The sequence below is a fragment of the Acomys minous genome (assembly GCF_964271855.1).
Source record: "Acomys minous genome assembly, chromosome: 10".
Taxonomy (NCBI): Eukaryota; Metazoa; Chordata; class Mammalia; order Rodentia; family Muridae; genus Acomys; species Acomys minous.
Window position 1 is genome coordinate 804,078 of NC_140491.1, and position 14,489 is coordinate 818,566.

The window sequence follows — 14,489 nt, forward strand, 5'->3', positions numbered from 1 at the left end:
AAGCATATAATAGTGTTCACAAGTAGAAATGAAACAAAAAAGTTTTCATACTGTGTGATTTTCTTTCCCAAATGCCTTAGAGTGTGTATACTCACAAACATAGAAATAGAATGATTGCCAGGCAGCACAGGGAAGGGGAAAGGCAAGTGATTGCTAGTTGGTACAAAGTATCTTAATTGTTTGATGAAAATATTTTGAAATTAAACCACTTCAAAGAGAATGTACTTGAAAGGGGGTGAAATCTATTATACATAGATAATATCTCAGTAATAATAATGAGTAGTAGTAGTAGTAGCAGTAGTAGTGTAAGAAAAATGTTCACCAATGGAAATGAAAAACTCTCAATAAAAGATGTAAAGTATTTTTATAAGGAGGTTTTATATATGTTCAAAATCTAGTAATATAAACTTTAACAATCATCATAATCTGTTGTACAAAGAAGACACAATGAATTTTGCACGAAGTCCCACATGGATGGGCCTATCCATCTTGGTAAGTTGTAAAAACACTAATTCTGGGGAATGTTAACATACTGCAAGTGTTGGAAACTTCCATGTCACAGTATCCTGTACTCCATAGTAAGTTTAAGATGTGCTAGCCCCATTAACTGGCCTTGAGGGAACTACGAAGGAACATCTATGCCTAAGGGAGGTAGTTAGAGAAAAGACGGCAAATTCAGAGACAGTGTGACCACTTGGGGCTAGAAACTGGGGGCGCTATGGAGCTCAGACCTTTTGGGGACTCTCACAAACAAGGAGTTCTTAGTGTTTTATTTGAATTTAAGGTGGTGTGGTCTGTTTAAATGTATGTTTTGAGGATAGAGATAATTGAATTGTTATATGAGTTGTTTTGTTTTTCTGAGACAGGGTTTCTCTGTGTAACCTTGTCTGTCATGGACTCACTTTGTAGACCAGGCTATCCTCAAACTCACAGAGATCCGCCTGCCTTTGCCTCTCCAAGTGCTGGGATTAAAGAGGCTTGTCACTGTGCCTGGCTTGTTATGTGAATTTTTAGTGATAGTGAGGTCAAGAATAATTATAATTGGGCCTGAACATTATTTAATCAACTTGGTTATTGCCTATCTCAGAATGATTGGTCCCTAGTTGCTGCTGCTGCTAGATCTGACCTTGATGGGGAAGGAAGTAAATATGCAAAGTCGATGTGCTGAGGCCTTTGTTTTGTTTTCATAAGTGCTTGGCAATTGATTTCCTGGAACTAAAATATACACAAAGTACAATTTTCCTTTAAGGACAAGCAAACCAAGACACTATTAACCCCTAATCAGATTGCTGCAGACTTCTATAACACAGGCTACACTTTCTTTTTCTTAACCATCTCCCATCTAGACACTTTAGTAAACACATTCCAAGGACTTCCTCTTCTTCAATTTAGCTGAATTTTGTATAAATAAATAAATAAATAAATAAATAAATAAATAAATAAATAAAAGCAGGAAGTAATGATTTCAGAGTTGAAAGTTCACAGAACCCCATATTTTGCTGTCTGACTTGCCTCAGCCTGTTCATGTTGGAAATGGAAAGACCCAAATTCCAGAACACTGAGAATCATGGTCTGTCATCCTCATATGCTTCAGTAGGAATCTATGATTGACCTTTTGAATCCATATGAGCCCAAAGTTCAAGGCCACATTCAAAGAACATGGATGGGTGAGGAGAAATTATAGACATTAATTATCTAGAGAGAATGTTCTTAACTTAAATGCTCAAAAATAGAACAAAAGAGCATTTGCTGACAAATACTTATATGCTCTAATATCAGGAGGGAAAAAGAAAGAAAGAAATAGAATGGCTCATAAGAGGATTATCTGACTTTTAGAAGATTAAAATACTCCAATTCAGCTATTCATGTTGTTTTCTGATAAGGCTAAAAAGGCTAGAAGGGATTTCCTGTTTTTGTTTTGTTTTGTTTTTCGAGACAGGGTTTTTCTGTGTAGCCTTGGCTGTCCTGGACTCACTTTGTAGACCAGGCTGGCCTTGAATCACAGAGATCCACCTGCCTTTGCCTGCCTGAGTGCTGGGATTACAGGTTGGAGTCACCATGTCCTGCTTTGTTTGTTTGCTTGTTTTATCGGTTGTCTTCTTCTCCTCTTCCTCCTCCTTTCAAGCTCTTGCATTGGTCACCAAAAGAAATAACATATTATCAGTAGCAAAACTGACATTAATGCCTCGTTAAGCCTATTGCTCAGGAAGAGATCTCTTTTTATGGTGTTGAGGAGTAATTGTGATGACAAGGACTAATAAACCAAAGAATGTCTAAAACACTTGATCCATTTTTTGTTAACAGATGTGTGTGTGTGTTTCTGGGGACTGAACTCAGGGCTTTGGGCTTTCCTAGACAAGTATTCTACCAACACACCCCAACTCTACGATTTTGACATTTTTTATTTCAAACATGCTTGTTTGAACCTCTGGTGTTTCTAAATCACCATGTCATCTACCCTTAGATATGACCTTCAAAGGCGATTAGGCTAAGACTTTATTGGCTTCTTCATATATGGATGGGATAATAATCACACAATGTATGTCACCATCTTGTACAACTTAGAAATGATCTTGCAGATACTTGGGGTTCAGATCCTAACCTCCTAAGGTCTTCTAAACCAGTGGCGAGGACAGCCTATTGTCTCCAGAAAAGCTAATAATGCCAACTGTGTTATTTCAAAAACTGCTACCCTGTGGTTAAATTCAAATTTATAGATATTATTAGATTTCCTTTTAGTATGGTGGTTGGGTGATCTTACTCTTTCCTGTGAGATGCTTGTAAAAAATTAAATTACAGCTGGGCATTATGGCCCACACCTTTAATCCCAGCACTCAGGAGGCAGAAGCAGGTGGATCACTGTGTGTTTGTGGCCAACCTGGTCTACAAAGCAAGCCCAGGACAGCCAAGGCTACACAGAGAAACCCTGTTTCAAAAAGCCAAAACTACCCAACCACCCACCCAACCAACCAACCAAACAAAGACATATATCTGGTCTTTTTAAGTTTTGCATTTGAAAGAACCCCAGGATTTGCCTGGGTGTCCTGGAGTGTGGAGTGATGTTATTATTATGCATTATTTCAATGGCATCAACTGGGAAGTTACTTTGAGGAATAGCTATCTTGATGACTCAAAAGTGTGGGCTTTATGTTGATTAGTATTTCTGCCACTTGCGTGGAAGCATGTTTTTACACAACTACAGATGTTGGCAGTCCATCCTTTCCTTCCATTGTTTGATCCTAGGATCCAAGACAGCTTTGAAGGAGAAAATCTTTGCTCATTGATTCATCTCCTGGGCTCTAAACCTCATAATTCATGTTCATGTGTCCCTAGTTTAGAACATCTCCCTTTATGGGTTCTGTGGACATATCATCAATCTTTCTCATTCTTGTAAAAAGGTGTGCAGAGAATTCATATATTTATCCTGTACGCATAGACTTATAGGTTGCTACAAGGCTGGCTGCTAGCCATGAAATATGACCCAAGTCCTTGATATGTAATCTGTGTTCCAGATTTGGAGAAGAGCAATGACTGCACATCTGGAAGGCAGTGTGTGAAACTCTCACAAAGTGTGGAAGGTAAAGTATGATGGAAGTAGCCTGGCTAAGGGTAAACAAGGAAACCTTCTGGATCCAGAGGGATATCAAAGCTGATTCTGAAGGATGTATGTGGCACTAGTTAGTGTAGAGGTCTTTTCAGATATTGGAACCTTTAGTTTGACAGAGACGTCTTCGCTTTGGCTGGTCTGCATTGCTGACTAGCAGTTTTGGCTCTCTATCCTACCTGATCTTGGATTCCTAATGTCTCCTTCCCTACTGTTAAATCTTAAACACTAGGACAAATGGCTAATTGATGTGTCTATGTAATATATCAAAGTGAACCTGGCTACCAGATTTTCCCAGCTTCTCTCAGTCCCTCCAACTTATGGCTGGCATATTTTGCTCCCTACCCACCCATTCCCAACTCTCTAGCCCACGGTTTGGGCTGCCTTTCCCCTCGAGGCTCTTCTCTATGTAATCCAGCCATTTTGGTTACTCCCACCCCCACCCCCACCCCCACATCCCCCCCTTTTTTTTACCTTTTGCCCTCTTGGCTGCTGCACCTGATTAGACACCCCCCACCCCCACTCCCCGGTGTCTCTGCCTCTGGCTATGCTCTCCCTTTTATCCACAATAAACTTTCTCATGCACCATACCCAGGAGTAGTCATACCCTTCCTTTTTACTCCTTTTTTTTTCATTCACCTATTTGATGTCTATATTACTAATTAGTCATCAGCCAAGGTGCTTCCTCCCATTGCATTGCCTGGCCTTGTTGCAGGAGTGGGTGATGGGAGCACTTCCTGAAAATGGTTGTTTCCCCTAGAAAGTTCAGTTATCTTGGTGGATTGTACACTCTTGATGAGGAATATTTCTGTTCAAACAAACATGAAGGACCAAGTACCTACCAGGTGTCTGGCCCCTGCTGTCTACACTCGGCCTCACCAGCCTCACTTTCTACAGTTGATTATGGGGTCCAGCCACCTGCCATGGAACTTCCATTACTTCTCCCCTCTCGACAGTCTGCATTTATATGGAAGGTGTCCCCTCTTCTTTAGAGAAAGCAGTTCCGTTTCTCTATGAAGCTAATGTTCTAGTCCAACCCTTGCCTCACTGGGGCTTTATGCCTCTCCCATTATTGTTTCTCTTCCAATCATTTCTCTGTCAGGAAATCTCTATAGTTATGAATACTTAAGATCTTAAATGTGTATTTTTTATATAATGTTTTAAAGTAGAAGGAAAAAAAGAGAAAAGATAGAAAGGTAAGGGTAAGAAGGAAGGAAGTAGAAAATTAAAAAACTTGAGCTTGAGAGATCCAGGGGATGGATAGAGGTCAAACAGAGCATCGTAGTCTTTAGGGTCAAGCAAGGGGTGGCCTCCTCTCTCTCATTACCACACGCCCTAGATTTAGCCAGAACATCTTAAGCACGCCAGTTCCTTAATCTCTGCAACTTGGTTTCAATCCCACTTTTGCTTTGCAACTGTCTCTTGATAGGCCTTTGTCTAGTGATACTTTCGTTATCACGATTGGCTTTGATGGCTACTCCCTGCACTCCCTTGAGGAGTTGTTGGGCTTTTCCTTGGCATTTGTTCCTGATTTTAAAAAGGTTATGGGCTGGGGATTTCTTTTACATTTAAAAAAAAAAGAAAGAAAGAAAAAAGCAGGTTTGGGGAGATGGCATAGTAGCTAAAGTGCTTACCCCACAACTTTGAGGACAAGAGTTCAGATTCCCAGAACTTCTGTAAATGTGAGGTGCGTGTGTTTGCTCACCTGTGATTCCCATACTCAGACGGCAGAGATAGGAAATCCGAGGAGCAGGCTGGGTAGCCAGACTAGCCAGATTGGCAAACTCTGGGTTCAAGTGAAAGACCTTGCCTCAATGAATAAGGTGGGGAGTGATGGAAAATGACTTCTGACCTTGTACAGACACTGATGCACACCTGTCTATACCCACACATGTAAACACACACATCTGTATATATACACACTCACAGACACACATAAATGATGAATAAATAAACAGATGAATGAATGTTCATCATAATTTTTCCCTCAGACTTACATGATTTTCCAAGGTCTTCTGTGCTCATTTTCATTAATTTAGTTAAGTCTATCTATAGCCTGGGAATTCCACACATTTTTCCTTACAATGTGCTTTCAATCATTTTCATCTCACCTTCCTTTTAAATGCAACATTGCCCTAGTACCTCTCCTGCAGAGTGCCCTTCTCCTCTGTCTTCACATTTCCCTTTCAGGCCTTGCTGAGCCCACAGGGGGGCTCCACTGCTGCCTAAGTGGGCCCAGAAAATGGGTGGGACTGCAGAAGCTAATAGTTCATGCGTTTTGACCCATGCGAAGGCATGGCTGCCATGAGTTTGGAGCCAGAAGAGCTACATACTGGTTTTAGGCATAGAGTGGGATACAGAGGAAGATACTAACCAAAAATAAAACCATTCGAAAGTGAAAGGAAGATTCCACATGGGACTGATGGGCCTACCAACATTACAGCCTCCTTCCCTATCTGCAAGCATGCTCTCTCTCTCTCTCTCTCTCTCTCTCTCTCTCTCTCTCTCTCTCTCTCTCTCTCTCTCTCTCACACACACACACACACACACACACACACACAAAGGGCAAGATGATTCCATACATGGTTCAGCGGTAGTCTTTTAAAAGAGTACTTCACCCTCTTTGCTAAAATACATACCCAGCACTGAGTTGTGAGGTGCTAATTGAACACTGTTTAGGATTGACACAGGAATCAATATCATGGGAATGTAGGAGGAAAGGGTGAATTCTGCCACAGGAAAGTAGAAGTAGGGACGTCAAACATTTAGTAAAGGATTTAGTATAGGATTTAAATGGTGCTTAAAACAGGAATAGGAATACTCTGCTATGCTTGCAGACAAGAGTCAGGCAGTTGTCCTCTGAGAGGCTCTCCACCCATCAGTGCCTCAAAACAGATGCTAGGATTAACAGTTAAACATTGGGCAGAGCAGCTGGGCATGGTGGTGCCTTTAATTCCAGCACTCATGGAGGCAGAGGCAGGTGGATCTCTATGAGTTCGAGGTCAGCTTGGTCTACAAAGCAAGTCCAGGATAGCTAAGGCTACAGAGAGAAACCTTGTCTCGAACCCCCTCCAAAACTAAAACAAAAACTAGAAAAAACCACATTGGGCAGAGCAAAGGGAATCTTGTGGAAAAGGGGGCGGGGGGCTAGATGGATCTCAAGGAGACAAGAGCTCCACAAGAAGACCAACAGAGCAAACTACCCAGGGGCCAGAGGGGCTGTGGAGTCTGAAGCACCAACCAAGGACCATGAATGGACTGGAACTAGGCCCCTTACACAGATATAGCAGATGGGCAGTGCAAGCTTTGTGTGGGTCTCCTAGTAAGGGGAGCAGGGGCTGTCTCAGACATGGCTCTGTTGCCTGCTCTTTGATCACTTCCCTCTGGCGGAGCTGCCTTACCAGGCAACAGAGGAAGAGGATGTGCTCAGTCCTAGTGCAACTCAGTGTGCTGAGGAGTAAATGAGCGGGTGTAGGGGGAAGAGTGAGGGAGGGTGGGATAAGGGTTAGAGGAAGGAGGTGGCTGCAATCGGGATGCTTCCCTTCTTAGGTCTGAAAATGCTGGTGTTGCAGTCAGTGCTCTGGTAACATTAATATCTGAAGACCTTAGTTTCTTTAGGAGATACTGGACCAGACGACTTATAAAAAATATCCAATTGCTTGTGGTTATCTGACCCAGTTCTTGTTTTTTCCAGTTCTGCTCTATAATTTGCAACAATGTGTGCAAGGGCTGTCTTAATAGAATGTTTCATCTGTATCTAAGATGCACCATAATCCTATAAAGAGAAGAAGTTTCTTCATTCTTGCCCTCAACTTTTGACTTAAAATTTTACTTGCAGTAGTGTTTATACTGTGTTTTGGGTTTGGAGTATTTCTTCCACTTAACTCAATGTTCATCTCTTTCTGTTCACATGTACTGTGGCCACTTAACCTATTTCCAAATCCTGTCTTTCCTTGACCCATCAAACACCCTTGTCTCTGAGGAGGTATGACATTATGTGACAATTGCTTTTATTTTCATTACTGGAACATAGCTAGTCTAAAAAAAAGTATGAGAGACACAAAACAAAGTTCTTTCTCTCACTGTTTTGAATGACTTACAATGACTGTTTTGGGTTACATGCCTCCAAATATTTTGTTTCTTTGCTGAACTATTACAGCATAAAATGAAGCCATATGCCCATATGTAACTTACAGATCATTAAAAAATAGTCATGTATATATGTCTCCTTATTTTGTCTTGTATTTGAAATAATGTGCCTGGCTGTTATGTGGTCTGAAAATATCTTATATTTTACTAACTGATAGTAACATCTATTCTATTATAATTGATATCGAATAAGTTTATATTGGTTAAGAGCACAGAACATTCCATTCCACAACCCTGTGTTACTTCAATTAAAATGTCATTATTGATATGCTGTCACAATATGCATGTATACTGTATGCTGTAGTACTTGGCTTATAAGAAAAATATTTCTACTACCACAGTATAAATTTTGGTGCCCCGTATTTGACCATGTGCCCTGGATGGGGAGACCTGGTGGCACTCAGAGGAAGGATAGCAGGCTACCAAGAAGAGACTTGATACCCTATAAGCATGTACAGGGGGAAGAAGTCCCCCTCAGTCACAGTCATAGGAGAGAGGAGTAAGGGGGAAATCGGAGGGAGGGAGGAACGGGAGGATACAAGGTAAGGGATGACAATTGAGATGTAATATGAATGAATTAATAAAATATATTTTAAAAATTTTGGTTTTGGAGATATTTTATAATAATCTTTGTCAGGATGTAACATAAATGTTATATAATAGCCACAATGATGAGATGTCTTCACATTCCAATGGAAAAACGATAAGTTAGCAGAAACCAGAAAGTATAAACTGGATGTCATCAGCCTGAAAATGGACCTGGGGCTCCATTTCAATGAATGATAAGGGAATACAGAAGGAAGTTCCCTTTCTCATTTCTTCCTATATGCCAGGGCAACAGGGAAAACTCTGTTCTTCCTTTTCCAGTTGTTTTGAGGACCTAACCTTCACTGCTGAAAGCGCATCATTGTCGCATTTCGCTGGTAGCCCTTTACAAATACCTATTCATCTGACTTTTGATAGTTTCCTTAACCGTCTCTGGCCTCACTTCCTCTTTGCCTTTAGGCCTCAATTTCATTTTTGTACAGCATCTTCACCAAACATGAAATTATATTTTCCAAGCCCCTTAGAGAAGCAAACTTTTTAAAAAGTCTCTCATCAGTTTTATAAGTTAGAAATAACTTCCCAGACATCTCTGAAGTTTAAACACAAAAGGAGATAGCAGCCCTGTGAACCTAATTTTGTTACTGAAGTGCCTCTTGTCACAATGGCATGAGAAAGCCTGCTTTTCTTTGTGGTGAAGTCGGTCAGCAAACATGAATGATGCCTGTTTTCCTAACTCCAGCACAGAACTCCCGTGGCCTTCATTTCAGTGGAATTGAGTTTTCACTGGGCTCCAGCCTCCCTTTGATATTGCATGGTCTTGAATAGGCTGCTTTGTTTATTTAATCTTGTCCAGTGAAAACTTTTCAATGCTTTCGATTTTCTGCCCAAAATAACATTCTTGTTTCATAATCATTCCTCAAATGAGATATCAGAAAGAAGTAAGTCAACTGAATCAATAATTTAGTGTGTGTGTGTGTGTGTGTGTGTGTGTGTGTGTGTGTGTGTATGTGTGTGTACACCTAGCATGAGCGTGGAGGTAGAGGACAACTTGTAGGAGTTAATTCTGTCCTTCCACTATATGGATTTTGGGGAGAGAACTCAGATTGCCGGGGGTGGGGGGGGCAGGGGGGGGGGTGGGGGGGTTGGGGGCTGGGAGCAGGCATCTTTACCCACTGAGCCCTCTTGCTGGTCCTTATACTCATTCTTGAGTGGCCTAGTGCCTTGATATATTTTTTAATAAGTTGTTAATTCACTTGGATTCTGAGATATTTTCAAGCAAATTCAACTCATATAACTAACAATTTCACACAACCTGGAGGAATATCAATGAGATAGTCAAGCCATCTTTTAAGACTGTATTCTTAATTTCAACCACTCACTAAAAATCAAGTGGAGAATGTAAAAACTGCCAGGTTCCTTTCACAGGACCGTGATTTCATTGGTCTAGAGATGAAATAGTCATAAGAATTTTGCAATTCCTTGCTTGATTCTAATTTGCAGTCAAGTTTATAAATTATTGCTTAAGATTCTCAGAGTTGTTTGTTTGTTTTGTTTGTTAACAAAATTAATTCTTCTATTTCTGGATTCAGCAAGCACTTTTTGGGAGACCACTTCTTTCCAGACATTATCTTACCATTAAAATGAATGTGGCATGGTCTCTTCGTGTAAGTAGATCTCAAAACAAGGGCAAGCAGAATATACATGCCGTAATGCAAATAAAATATAGATAACAATAGAAATTCAAACTGTGTCAGACACCCAGGTGAGACAGCAATTAAAATTCTATAGGAATTATGTCTGACTCCGTTCGGCTGATGTATGAGCAGAGAATGGCATCAGACCATGGAGAGAGGGTTCTGGGTAAAATAAATAATAGGAACAAATTCCATAGATCAGAAAACCACTAGTGCTGGATGTCCTCAAGGCTTCTGATGGTGGTGCTGCCTCCACCACCACTGTAACCTCATTGGTCTAGGATGACCAGACTTTTCAGTAAGGACTCACATTTATTGTTCACATTTTCTTTTTTTTTTTCTTGGAAGTTGTGTCCAACTCAATGCATAGAAATACTGATTTGCATGGAAACAACAACGGATGTTTTGTAGTAACAGCAAAGTTGTTATTTTGTTTTTTTGTTTGTTTTGTTTTTTTAAGACAGGGTTTCTTAGCCTTGGCTGTCCTAGACTCACTTAGTAGACCAGGCTGGCCTCGAACTTACATTGATCCTCCTGCCTCTATCTTCCAGAGTGCTGGGATTACAGGTGTGTGTCACCATCGTGCCTGGCACAGCAAAGTAGTTTGTATGGCTGGTCTGGAGAATGGGATCTTGCCACTGTTCCTAATTTTGCAACAAGACCTCCAGCAGATGAAACTGGTCCTCCTGACTCCACTTCCAAAGTTCTGGGAGTCCAGGGGTGCGTGGTTATGTCCAACTCACCCTGAAAGCCCTTCAAAACAGGTAAGGACACAACAACACCATTTAACTGAATTTTTTTTGTTGAGTTATTGTATACATTTACTCAGCCTCACCAAAAACTATTTTAGAAATGATAGGTTACATGGCACATAAATTTTAAAGCTTCTTAAAAACAAAAACAAAATGTATCAGATTGAATGTGAGGAATCAATCACTCAAAAAGTCCCTACTTGGCTTTTGTGCTTCCTTGATTAAGGAGTTCTGGCTGGAATCCTAACAGCTTACAGATGTGCAAGCCTTCAGCCTAGTGATCACAAGGGGTGACAACAGAGGAGGGTGGTCTCACATCCACAGAACCTTTGCAGAAAGACTAGTTGAACCCTTGACATGTGGTCTACAAGGACAACCCCTGAGGATGTGATGCATGCTCCCTCCTAAGCCTAAAGTGACAGCTCTCTCAAGTGTTTCATTTGAACATTTTAGATCTTTTAGAATTCCTTTCTTTAGCACTGTGCTGAAATAACTGATGTGTGCTATCTCTAGAGGACTTTTAAAAATCAAAGTATCTATTCAAAGATCTCTTTAAGGCAAGATTTCAGGCCTCAAGCTATAGGAATATTTTAAAACAAAAACTAGTGAAATAGGAAGTGTTAATATTCCTTAATTGCATATCAATTCCCAAAACAAAGACAGAGACTTTAAGTTTACCAAGCTCATTCACTGGGATGGAATGATGTATATATCTAGTTGATTTCTGGGAAACTGTTTTAGCAGAAGCCGAATCTGTCTATGTTTATATAGACAAGATAAAACCCAGTGTCATCCTCATTTTTGCAAATTGGCCATAAATAACTTCTCTCAATGCACTAGAGACAATCTCAATGTAACATAATCTCTCATGTCATTACGAGATAGTAACTAAATGCCTTTGAACCTTAGGCCCTTTTACTTTCAATAGTTTGTGAATGGGAAATGTTTTATTTAGACTACAACAAATTCTATATATGTGTTACAACACACCTAATTAGGGTGTTGTTCAAGCCACAGCAGAACCTGAAAGGCAGGTTTGAATGAAGAATATAGATATAAAAGCTCACAGACAGTTTTTTTTAATTAAAAAGAATGATTAAAAACAAATAAAGGCACTCAGGAGACAGAGGCAGGTGGATTGCTGTGAGTTCGAGGCCAGCCTGGTCTACAAAGTGACTCCAGGACAAACAAGGCTACCCAGAGAAACCTTGTATCAAAACAAACAAACAAACAAACAAACAAAACCAAATAAAAAATAACTATCTTTCCTTTGTTCCTAGTACTTTTGCCAGAAACTCTACAGCGCTAATATCAGGCCACAGATAGTAAAATCATGAAGCCACAGAATTTGGGGAAGTCCAAAAGCTTTCTTCTGATGCCAGTGAAATTCAACTTCCATTGATGAGCAATTGTAACACACAGACTAACCTTCTGGAGCAGGAAACTCTAGCTGTTTCCTAAAGCTTGGCCAGGAGTTTCTCTAGTGCAATTACATAGGCAGCTGTAGCATCTAGTTAAAGAAACTAACCTTCTTACGTAACCCTGAGGAAAGTCTGCTTGGCTCTTTATCCGTGGAGTGGCATCAGCTGTCATATAATCACAATTTAAAGCAAGTCCTCATAGGCACTATTCTGTTTTATTTCATTCAGTTTTAGGTTCATTGAGCACCATTCAGACCTACACTTCAGCTCACTAAAAGAGCTTGTTGATCAAGGAGTGTCCCAGGGAGAAGCGTTCCAATCTTGTACTGCCCTGGTTTCTCAACCAGCTTATGGTTGGCTTGTAATGAGTCAGTCTCTTCTGGATTAAATAATAAAATTAAGACTGGAGGACCCCAAAGATCTGTGGATCTGCCCTTTCTCATAATAGATGGGAATTAGCACACTCTAGAGGCTGACCTAAATAGTCCCACCTCCTTAGATACAACTTTAAGAATTATAGTATCTATCCATCCATCCATCCATCCATCTATCTATCTATCTATCTATCTATCTATCTATCTATCTATCTATCTACCTATCCATTTGAGACAGTGTCTCTCCACATAGCCTTGGATGTCCTGGAACTCATTATATAGGTCCCTGAACTCAGGGACTCAGGGATTAAAGGAATGTGCCACCATGCCTGGCTAGAATTACATTTTTTTTTCAAGACAGGGTTTCTCTGTGTAGCCCTGGATGTCCTAGAATTCCCTCTGTATACCATGCTGGCCTCAAACTCACAAAATCCATCTGCTTCTGCCTCCCAAGTACTGGGATTAAAGGCTGTCTGACTATCCAGCTAAAATTACAATTTTTAACTTAATCTGATTGTGATGATATGGTGAAAAGGGCTTGACTGGATTGCTCACCTCTCATCCTTCCCCCCATGAGTCTGAATCTGTAGACATGGATAGCAGGTACACATTGTTATTTGGAGTCCAGGGTTACATTTGGCTGATAGCTGCTAACCGTGTTGATAAATCCTCAATTAGAAATAATAAATTTAGGGAAAAGTTTCCTGGCCAAGATTTGTGACTTCACCAGGCACCAGAATTCAAGGATGCCTTCCAGCTGTTTGACCAAAGAAGTAATGATAAAATCCTGCACAGCCAATGTGGGGACGTGATAAGGGCCCTGGGCCAAAACCCTATCAACATTAAGGGGCTCACGGTCCTGGGGAACCCCAAGAGTGAGGAGATGAATGTGAAGGTGCGGGCCTCTGAGTACTTCCTGCACATGCTCAGACTGTGGCCAAGTACGAGGACCAAGGAACTTATGAGCAGTATGTTTAAGGCCTTTGTGTGCTGACAAGAAAGAGAATGGGACTGTCATGGGTGCTAAAATTCATCATGTCATCATGTCCTTGTCACAGGGTGAGAAGATGACAGAGGAAGAAGTAGAGATGCTGGTGGCAGGGCATGAGGCAGCAATGGTTGTATCAACTATAAAGAGCTTGTGGAGTAATATTCCATCGTGTATATGTACCACAGTTTCTTTATCCATTCTTCTACTGAGGGGCACTTAGGCTGTTTCCATGTTCTGGCGATTATGAATAAGGCTGCTATGAACATGGTTGAGCAAATTTTCTTGTTGTGTGCTGGAGCATCTTCTGGGTATACTCATAGAAGTGGAATAGCTGGGTCTTGAGGAAGCCCTATTCCCATTTTTTCTGAGATAGCACCAGATAGATTTCCAAAGTGGCTGTACTAGTTTGCATTCCCACCAGCAATGAAGGAGTGTTCCTCTCTCTCCACATCCTCGCCAGCATGTGTTGTCACTTGAATGTTTGATTTTAGCCATTCTGATGGGTGTAAGATGGAATCTCAGATCTAGCCAAGGGACAGAATATTCTCCACAGCTAAGTGGAGACTGGGGACTGACTTTCACAGGATCTCTGGTGCCCCATATTTGGCCATGTCCCTTTGTGGGGGAGGCCCAATGGCACTCAGAAGAAGGATAGAGGACTACCAAGAAAAGACTTGATACCCTAGCACCATATTCAGGGGGAGGAGGTCCCCCACAGCCACAGTCATAGGGAAGGGGGATTGGGGTGAAAGTGGGAGGGAGGGAGGAATGGGAGGATGCATGGGATGGGATAGAAAATGAGATGTAATAGGAATTATTTTTAATTTTCAATAAAAATGTGTTATTATAAGATAAAAAAAAAAGAGCTTGTGGAGGTGATGCTGAGTGGCCGAGTGCATTCCCATATCTGAAGTCTGTGCCTTGCCCAGTGTGAGATCTCTGTGTGGTCCCACACGCT

General features: G+C 41.0%; 1 pseudogene across 1 annotated transcript; it reads left to right on the plus strand.

Annotated features, from left to right (window-relative positions):
• The first annotated feature begins 10,601 nt into the window (after nucleotides 1–10,601).
• LOC311606495 (myosin light polypeptide 6-like) lies at nucleotides 10,602–13,690 on the plus strand (annotated as a pseudogene). Its single transcript has 2 exons — nucleotides 10,602–10,757; nucleotides 13,271–13,690. The product of its transcript is annotated as a myosin light polypeptide 6-like (transcript).
• The last annotated feature ends 799 nt before the right edge of the window (nucleotides 13,691–14,489 follow it).